Raw genomic sequence first — 11,047 nt, forward strand, 5'->3', positions numbered from 1 at the left:
TTTGCTCTCACAAGATTAATTTTCATATTTTACTAGGAGCAATAAAATACCCATTACACTTGCAGAAGATCAATATACAAATTTCTCAAGTCATTCTAAATTTTTAGAGTTTTTGAAGTTACAGAAGTATTCGAAATAGTCAGATTGCTATAGACTGTTCTGTTTTGATAGATTCTGTTTTCTTTGCGTTGTATGTTTATTTTGATGGCTCTATGGTTTTCTTTAATGAGTTTTTGCCATGGAAAAGTTGGAATACATTAGATATAATGCAAAATAAATATGAATTGGTTTTATACAACAATTATAGTAGTGGTTTATTATTTTTATACTAACGGATCTCACGAAGTCTTTGTTGACTTTTGTGTGATTGAAGTTTTCAAGTTTTGGGTTATCTTACGATGGATGAAGGAAGGAGGTAAAGAGCCTAAGCTTGGGATGCCCTAGCATCCCAAGTTATTATCCAAGAATGAGCAACCGACTAAGCTTGGGGATGCCCCCGAGTGGCATCCCCGCTTTCTTCCAACAACTATTATTTTACTCGAGACTATATTTTTATTCGTCACATGATATGTGTTTTGCTTGGAGCATCTTGTATGATATGTGTCTTTGCTTGTTTTATTTTATGTTTTAAGTTATCAATCCTTGCTGGACACACCTATTTGAGAGAGCCAAAATTATGTCATGACTTGTTAGAATTGCTCTCTATGCTTCACTTAAATCTTTTACGAGCTAGGACTTGCTCTAGTGCTTCACTTATATCTTTTTGAGCACGGTGTGCTTAGTATTTTTGAAGAGATGATCTCTTGCTTCACTTAGATTTATTTGAGAGATAGTAAAATTTTGAAGAAATTCTCTCTTGCTTCACTTAAATTATTTTGAGAGAAAGAAAATTTGTTATGCTCATGATCTTCACTTATATTTGATTGAGCTTATGAAAAGCAACACATGAAAATTAGTCCAAAAGTGATAGATATCCAAGAAGGATAAAGTAAAATAAAATGTCATGAAGATCATTGGACAAAATAAACTTGATTCTTAGTAATAGTTTTGAGATATGATGATGTGATATGTAAGTTATGTTGATGAGTAATTGTGCTCTAGTAAGAATATTGCTGTTAAGGTTTGTGATTCCCTATGCAAGTACGAAAGTCAATAGTCATGCAATGAAAATTATACCCTATTTGTGGTGCATTACTCGGTGTGAATTATGCTTAATGCTTGCTTATGAGATTATTCGTTTCTTTGTTGGTCTCTTCCCAATCAATAGTCATGGAAAGTGTTTGGAACTCTAAGTTGTTTTCGTTGGTGGGATGGATACACCTCCCAAAATGTTTTTATCTCAAAAATTTCTCTTTGAGCTCTGGCACCTCTACAAATCCCTACTTCCCTCTACGAAGGGACTTTCATTTACTTTATGCAATTTTTATTTTTGAAATTGGAGTCTTCATCTTCTCTTATAAAAAGCACCAACTAGGAGGCAATATGATCGTGCTCAAGCATTGGGTGTAGTTAATATTCAAGTGTGTTTCATGAATGGATCAATGTTTGAGCATGATGGGCTAGGGATAACTTATTTTAGCATTGATATTTTGAAAGACATGGTCGCCTGTTGATATGCTTGAGTATCTAAATTATTATGTCAAAACTAGACTATTGCTTTGAATCTCATAAAAGTCCAAATGTCCATGCTATAAAGAAAAGAATATGATATGACTTGATGAACAACACTCCACATCAAAAATTCTGTTTTTATCACTTACCTACTCGAGGACGAGTGAGAGTTAAGCTTGGGGATGCTGATACGTCTCCAACGTATCTATAATTTTTTATTGTTCCATGCTGTTTTATTATCAATCTTGGATGTTTTATAATCATTTTATAGTCATTTTGTATCATTTTTTGGTACTTGCAGCGGTGCGCAGCTCGGACATCGCTGGGATAGTGAGATTACAGCAGCCTACACCATGTGGGGATGATGGAGGAGAGGGATTGCGGCTGCGCGCCGAGGTATGAACCGACGCCCGATGCCATCACTGGAGCAACCACACAGGCCTCCCCTGCCATCTCTCCTTCTCCTCTTTGCCTCCGCCCTCTTCTCTCTCCTACACCACACTGCTGATATGTCTCCGACGTATCTATAATTTATGAAGTATTCATGCCATGTTTACAACAATTTTATATGGTTTTGGTATGATTTGATTAGAACTAACCCGTTCTGACACTATTTTCAGCAGAACTACCGTGGTGTCCTTTTTTGTGCAAAAATAGAAGTTCTTGGAATGGGCTAGAAATTTACGGTGATTTTTTATGGACCAAAAGAGAACCCCAAAGTACAAGAGTTGGACCAGAAGCTTCATGAGGAATCAGCAAGGGTGCCGCCTCGTGGACTCCCTTGACGTGAGACCGATGCCAAATATTCCTATAAATTCCAAAACCCCCAGAAATAAACCTAGATCGAAAGTTTCGCCGCCGCAAGCCTCTATAGCCATGAAAAATCAATCTAGGACCTCTCCAGCAACCTGCCAGAGGGGGCCATCATCACCAGAGGCCATGGAGGAGGAAGCCGAAGGGGGCCATCATCACCATGGAGGCCAAGGACCAGAGGGAGAACCTCTCCCCATCTAGGGGGGAGGCCATGGAGGAGGAAGCACAACGGGGAGACCCTCTCCCCCTCTCTCTCAGTGGCGCCGGAGTGCCGTCGGGGGAACCATCGCCACGGTGATCGTCTTCATCAACATCACCATCTTCCTCACCTTCCTCATCTCTTTCTGGTGGTCCACTCTCCCGCACCCCGCTGTAATCCCCTACTTGAACATGGTGCTTTATGCCACATATTATGATTCAATGATGTGTTGCCATCCTATGATGTTTTGAGTAGATTTCTTTTGTCTTTTGGGTTGATTGATGATCTAGATTGATTTGAGTTGTATGTTTTATTTTGGTGCTGTCCTATGGTGCCTTCCGTGCAGCGCACACGTGAAGGATTCCCGTTGTAGGATGTTGCAATACGTTCATGATTCGCTTATAGTGGATTGCTAGAGTGACAGAAGCTTAAACCCGAGTAAGGGGGTTGTTGAGTATGGGATAAAGGGGACTTGATGCTTTAATGCTATGGTTGGGTTTTACCTTAATGAACTTAGTAGTTGTGGATGCTTGTTAGAGTTCCAATCATAAGTGCATATGATCCAAGAAGAGAGAATATGTTATCTTATGCCTCCCCCTCATATAAAATTGCAATAACGACCACTGATCTTGTTAACAATTGCCTAGGATAATTCCGCACACCGATCTATCATTATTCCACACTCGCTATTTATAATTTATAGTAATATATTCTAACTTTATGTTAACAACACCTATTTTTGTATTTTAGTTCTCCGATATCATGCAAAGTTATCCTATTCATACCCACAATGTAGTTTTATTTCTCGTTTCTAGATGGAAGCAAACGTTCGGTGTATGTAGAGTCGTATCAGTGGCAGATAGGACTTGAGAGAATATTGAACTTAACTTTAGCTCCTTGTGGGTTCGACACTCCATACTTATCACTTCCACCTTTGGAAATTCCTATCATGATTCCTTGCACTTGGGGATTATCAACTGCCCTTGCTCCTCCTTTTCTTCTTCCTTCCCCTCTCTCTCCCCTGCATCTCACTTCCTCTCAGTCCATCTCTCTCGCTCATCACTAGTCTACAGGATCTCGCCGCCGCCGCCGGATCCCGTCCCACTTCTTGCCCCGCCGTTTGCCGGAGATCATGTTGTCGCCGCCGCCCGGTTCCCCCCACCCCATGCACCACAGGGTGGGAGGGACGGGGCGTGGCGGTTGAGGGAACCCTACATTCTCGTGTGGGGCTACAGTTTCAACATTGGGCGACTCTGCGTACGAAACACTTTTTTTAATACAGTCAGGCTAATGTGGACTGTGGGCTGAATACCTAAAACATCAGGGCCTTTTCTGCAAAATTGCTGACAACCTACGACCGGAAGCGGTCGATGCTTTATTATTAGGTAACGATAATGATATCTTCCTATATAAGGGATGTGAATGGGCTTGGTATTTTTAAAAGATCTTTCTATGTATGGGATCTAAGAGATTTGATTCCGATTATTATGGGATTTTTAAAGATTTTCCTATGCACGGGACGTGAGCAGTTGTGAATCATTTTTTTAAAGAGCTTCCTATGTACGAGACTTGACTGGGTGTGGGGTGCATTATTAAAATTCATTGGTTGAGATCTAATTAATGATAATGGCCGACTAGATTCGATGGTTAGATGATTCTGGTTATTATGGGATTTTCTAGTTTATTTCTTTTTTAATAGCTTCCTATGTACGGGACTTGACTGGGCGTGAGGTGCGTCCAAGTCTAAGGAACCCATCATCATCGATATCTCCGATGACGAGGAGTAGCTTGTCTTTTTAGCTCATTATGGGGACCTATGTTCAGCTAGCTAGCTACGCCGGTTAAGCATGTTCGGTTCACCTATTGCATGTGCTTCTCCTGCCTTTCCTTTATAAATTCTAGTGAATTGTCCTGTGTACTATTACTATGCAATTTGATCCTCTACTATATATGTTCGATATATTGTGCAATGTGGTGCTTAATTAACTGTTTGGTTATTTTGTTGTCATGTTCAGTTACCTGTTTGGTTCAATCCTACAATGTGATGCTCAATTCTTGTGGGTGCAATTTTGTATTCTCTTGCATTTGAGAAATAAATTGAATTTGGATGTTCAAAATACATGAGAAACAAATACAATTGCTATATTTCAAATTTGTTAAGCATACTAGGTACGGTTAACTGTCTGATATTCTAGTATGTTCTATTGTGCAATGTGATGCTGAGTTAACTGTTTGTTTCATTTGTTGTGCTGTCTAGTTAACTGTTTGGTTCAATTCTGCAATGCGATGTTCAATTGTTGTGGGTATGATTTTGTATTGTTATGCATGCAAGAAATAAATCAAATTTGGCTGCACTAAATACATGAGAAACAAATACAATTGCTATATTTCCAAGTTGTTAAGCATACTAGGTATGGTTAACTGTGTGATCTTCTAGTATGTTTTATTGTGCAATGTGGTTCTCAGTTAACTTTTTGGTTATTTTGTTGTCATGTACAGTTAACTATTTGGTTCAATCCTACAATGTGATGCTCAATTCTTGTGGGTGCAATTTTATTTTCTCTTGCATGTGAGAAATAAATTGAATTTGGTTGTACAAAATACATGAGAAACAAATACAATTGCTATATTTCGAAGTTGTTAAGCATACTAGGTATGGTTAACTGTTTGATCTTCTAGTATCTTCTATTGTGCAATGTGATGTTGAGTAAACTGTTTGTTTCATTTGTTGTGGTGCTTAGTTAACTATTTGGTTCAATTATGCAATGTGATGTTCAATTGTTGTGGGTACAATTTTGTATTGTTATGCATGCGAGAAATAAATCGAATTTGGTTGTACTAAATACATGAGAAACATATACAATTGCTATATTTCCTAGTTCTTAAGCAAGCTTTGTTTGGATAAATGGCTTTTTCATGTGGCTCGAATTAATCTGTTGAATCTGCAATGTGTTTATTTTCATCAACATATTTTACTGATAGTATGCCAACCCTCACTTAACCTGATAAATAACTAATATGTGTTGTAGGGAAATAATGGGAGGCACTGAGGTTTACCATCAAGGTTTACACATGCATGGTCCTTTGTCTAATAGCACATTATTGTTGTAACGCCCAAGATGCGACTATATCTCCCACGTGTAGAGGCATGACTTAGAGGCATAACCGCATTTTGGTTTTGTCGCAAGAAGGGTCATCTTCACACAACCCCATGTAATTAACAAGGATAGAGATATATAGTTGGCTTACAATCGCCACGTCACACAATGATCAAATAATTCATACATCATTCAGAGTACACACATAGTCCGACTACGGACGAATCCAAAAGAAAAGAAGACAACCCCAAATGCTATTTTCCAATCGTCCCAACTGGGCGCCACTACTGATCATCAAGAAATGAAACATAGTAACAACCAAGGTCCTCGTTGAACTCCCACTTGAGCTTGGTTGCATCACCTGCGTCGGTATCATCGGCACCTGCAACTGTTTTGGTAGTATCTGTGAGTCACGAGGACTCAGCAATCTCAAAACCCACGAGATCAAGACTATTTAATCTTATGGGTAGGATATGGTTATGAGGTGGAGCTGCAGCAAGCACTAAGCAAATATGGTGGCTAACTTACGAGTACAAGAGTAAGATGAGAAACTACGCAACGGTCGTAAGCTAGAAGTAATCAAGAAATGATCCTGAACTACTTACGATCAAACATAACCCCACCATGTTCTCTTCCCGAACCTCGTCGAAAAGAGACCATCACGGTTACACACGCGGTTGGTGTCTTTTAATTAATTCAAGTGTCAAGTTCTCTACAACCGGATGTTAGCAAATTCCCATCTGCCACATAACCGCGGGCATGACTCTCGAAATTTTATACCCTGCAGGGGTGTCACAAATTAGCCCATCACAAGCTCTCACAATCGACGAAGGATATTCCTTCTCCCGAAACAACCCGATCAGACTCGGAATCCCGGTTACAAGACATTTCGACAATGGTAAAACAAGTCCAGCAAGACCTCCCGATGCACCTACTTAGCCTGATAGGAGGTGCGCGGTCTCATTCTTAGGGTACACCGGATGAGCGAAGCATACAGGTATATACCAAATACCCCAAGTTGCCAAGGGGTGGCCCCGCACAGTGCTCTAGTTTGGACCAACACTCATGAGGAGCACTGGCCCGAGGGTTGATTAAGTCCACTGGGACCGGAAAGTCCCGATGCAAGTTTTTAGTTGTCATTAGGCAAATGGTAAAACCAAGGTTGGGCCTTGCTGGAGGAGTTTTATTCAAAGCGAATTGTTAAGGGGTCCCATAACCCCAACCACGTAAGGAACGCAAAATCAAGGAACATAACACCGGTATGATGGAAACTAGGGCGACAAGAGTGGAACAAAACACCGAGCAAAAGTCCAAGCCTTCCACCCTTTACCAAATATATAGATGCATTAATTAAATAACATATATTGTGATATCCCAACATATCCATGTTCCAACATGGCACTACTAGGGAAAAGGCTAGCAGCAGTGCGGGTTCTAGGTATATCAGTAGCACGGGGACCGGTGCTACTAATAAGGCACTACAGCTAACCCGTAGCAGTAGCACGTGCACACCCGCGCTACTGCTATAAAAGTGTAGCAGCAGCGCGCTTCGTGAAAGCTCGCTACTGATAATAGCTCTAGCGCGCTTCGCCTGGACGCGCTACTGCTACTGTGGCGCTGCTGCTAACTTTTATCCACTCGCTACTGCTAATTTTAGTAGTTTTTGTTTTTTTTCTGCATATTTGTTTTGTATTTGAATAGGCTTTATACAATAATCTTTAGCATATGATACACATACAAATGTGTATCATAGCATATACATACAAATAGTCTCATCAAATCATGTCATCATCATAATCATCATCCAACACAAAGTGGTCTCTCGTCATCATCTCGAAAATAGTGATACAAATCTTGATTACTTGCAACTACATCATCATCCATATAAAAATGATATACGCGAGAAGAGCTATCACTTTGCATGAACCTAAACTAACTACTGGCTGTCGCTCGGAAACCGGTACACCTGGGACTGACATTCCAGCCACTCGTCGTATACTCCTGGCGTAGCACTTCTTTGCCATTGATGATCTATACACCTGCATCATCACATGAGTCGATGATATGCAACATATATAGTTGAGCAACACAAAGAGACAGACTTGGCAAAAATAGAAGCAACATATCATACGCATAAATAACAAAGTTCATCATACCCAAAATGCCCTAACTAGAGTGATCTTCGCTAGTCGAGGAGGATGGTTTAATTACTACACAAATAAAGTTTCGTCGTGCATAATTCAAAGTTTTGTCATACAGATAGTATGGACTAAACGGACACATTATCATATATCGACAATCACTCCATGTCGTGCCATCCATCCAAGTCAGGGAGATAGTCCCCGAGCTTAGTGAAAGGCTTCAGGTCGAGACGGTGAGCAGCTACGCGTGTTCGGACGTCTTCCCGCGACATTTGTCCTTCTTCATTGAACATCCCCGTTTTTCTGACGACCTCCTTCATGATGATTTGGGCAAGTTCGCACTAGATGTGATAGAACTCTGCTCGAAGTCGATGATCCTCGATATCTCCTAAGTTCTTTACCCATTGCAGAATATGAGCATCGCCGGATGTAGGTGACATGCGAAGGTTCTGGTGATCCCGTCTGTACTCCAGCATCTGGTGTAGGACATAGAATCCATCATTAAGAGAATCACTCGATTGCTGGATGCAGCAGAAGTCGGTCTTATGGCCGAAGGCGGGCCTGCCGTCCTTTTTCTTCTTGTCCTTGACCTCTCCACCCCGTGCGCCATAGTAAAACATAGCACTGTCGAGAACAGACTTGATGTGGGCGTAATACTTTTTGTTAATGTTCTTCGACGAGTCCAAGTAAAGAGTGTGGGAGTACCGAGGGTAGAGGATGATGAGGAGGCGCGCCCGCCGCTGCGCAAAATAAGTACACCTAAAATTAATTAGCCTCCACCATGCAAATGAATGATTGAAATCAAAGGAAGGATATCCGCGCGGATGACTTACATGGGATGATAAGGAACGAGAATCGCCACCTTGTCCTTATTGGCGAGCATGAAATTGACGATGTATTCCCTCGCGTATTCATGGTGCTTTGCACAGACTCCCAAGAAGGCCTCGTGCATGAAGTACGGGTCAGCGACACAGATATGAGGTATCTGCTCAACCCCAATGAGGTAATTCATGTGCAAAGCATAAAGGCGGACAAACACAAAATCCAGCTTCTTCAAGTGAAACATGTCGAAGATGTAATCGAATCGAAGGAAGAACTTCTCCGCGGGGAATGTGTCAACGTACGACAATCCCCGCGACACGTTTACCACGTAGAGTGGGTATCCTGGATTTTTTTAGGCGATGTGGCCTTTCTCTATCCGCAACACATCATCATGAAGTCTCCTTAAATCACCGAATCTGGCCCCTAGCGCTGCTTCAGGTAGGATTGGTTGACCGGGGATATGCCATTTTGCCGCACCGGGGATATCTATACGGTCTTGAACCTGAGGCTGCTGTGGCAGCTGGATCATAGAAGCAGCTTTTTTGCCTTTCCTCGGTCTCTTCCTAAACTTCTTTACCACTGGAAGGTTATCCATAATACGTTCAGACTCCGGAGGCGGCAATTCAGGCACCAACTCATGAGGCTCAAACCCTAAGTAGGCGCCAGTATTGACATACCGTTGAGTGTCATCGTCATCCTCATCCTCATCTATGGCGATGTCACCAACGACTAATGGAGTAGGCGAGGTGTTGATGTTCATACCTAACTGCGTCCTCGTGGGTGTGCTCCCGGCCGCCTCCAGACGAAGGAGACTCTTTGGCCACAATAGGACCCACCCATTGCAACAATCACCAAGCCGCCGCGGGGTCTCGTCATCATCCCCCACTAGTACCGGAGGAGCCAAATTCTCATGGCCCGTTTTGACACTGGCCATGGAAACCTTAAATACTTTTGGGGGGATCGGCCGGCTGTGGAACAAGGATTCCTTCGGCTCCATTATCGTCGCCTTCCCCACATCCACCTTCTGGTCGCCGATGGTGTACAATATGGTGCACGGAGTTTCGTCGGTCTGCAAAGAAAAGTCTGCGATGTGAGACATCCGAACGACAACGAAAATGGGAGATTATACATTTATTGAAGGGGGCCGGTGTGGCAGATACCGTGAGGGCGTCGAGCTCAGCCAAAGATGAAGCACTGCCGAGCACGTCCGGTGCCGAAGCCAGTGCAGGAGCAGGTGCGAAAGCCAGTGCAGGAGCAGGTGCAGGAGCCGATGCGGGAGCAGGTGCAGCTGCAGGTGCTGGTGCAACGCTAGTCGAGCTGGTCCTGAGGAAGTCAGCAAGGGGAAAGTCCGCTACATTTTTTCTGGATTTTGCCTGCTCCAATTGAAAACGGCCAGAACCAAGGTAGTAGACATATCTACAACCACCTATTTTGCGGCAGCTACCGCTATTGCGACTGTCTCATATGATTTCTTTTCAACCGCAATCTCAACCTTCTTGTCGATCTTTTCTTTAGTTAACCTCCGTCTTTCCTTTCTCTCCTCCGTGGTCTCACAGTAGTACTTCTTCCACATGGCGCCGTCTCCGACACCGTGCACGCGTCCATACGATGGTCGAGTCTCCACGGGGAGTCTTTTCAATATGTTCAACGCCCGGTTGAATGGAGTGTCCCACTTGGGCCTCGTCAACGCCTCAGACGGCGAGTCGCTTTCGGCCGCAATCCTGTGCTGCTCTCTCTGCAAAAGGCACAAGGATCGTTTACAAATTAATATGACTAATGTGCAGTCGAGTTGATCAGAAACTAAAATTAATAGCAGTCTCATGAACTCCATCGTGACCGTGTTCTTCTCAAAAACCTTCTTCACTGGGTCCCAACGGTGCCGGGCCCTGAGGACGCCACGCTCCTGTGGGACGGTGAACTCCGCCAAGGGGTCTGGGATGCCCAGACTCGCAGCTTCTGCGTCCTCCTTGGCCCATATGGACATCTTCCCGCCGTAACCATGGCTTCCGAGGTGGTGGCACCCAATGTTATTCTGTTGAAGACCCTTCATGTACTATGACTTTTTTATGGCAGCTTCGGCCTCGCAAACCGCCTTGAATATTTCAAAGTGCTTTGCCGTGATTGTTGGATTATCCTTTACAATCTTGGAGTAAGGTTCCTTTTTGTTGACGGTCCGATATTTCACCCTTGCTTTCCAGGCGGACAACGCGTCGCTAAACTTGCTCATGGCGTGTTTGTTTATCTTCTTCATTGCTAAGTCCTTATCAGGATCTTTATAATCCTTTTCATTCCGGCCCAGGAACAAGAATATCTGGTGCAGCTTCTTTAGGAGGGAAGGCCTCATATCATCTATCTTCTTCAGT

The sequence above is a fragment of the Triticum urartu genome, chromosome 6A (assembly GCF_056163025.1).
Source record: "Triticum urartu cultivar PI428250 chromosome 6A, HENAU_Tu73, whole genome shotgun sequence".
NCBI lineage: Eukaryota > Viridiplantae > Streptophyta > Magnoliopsida > Poales > Poaceae > Triticum > Triticum urartu.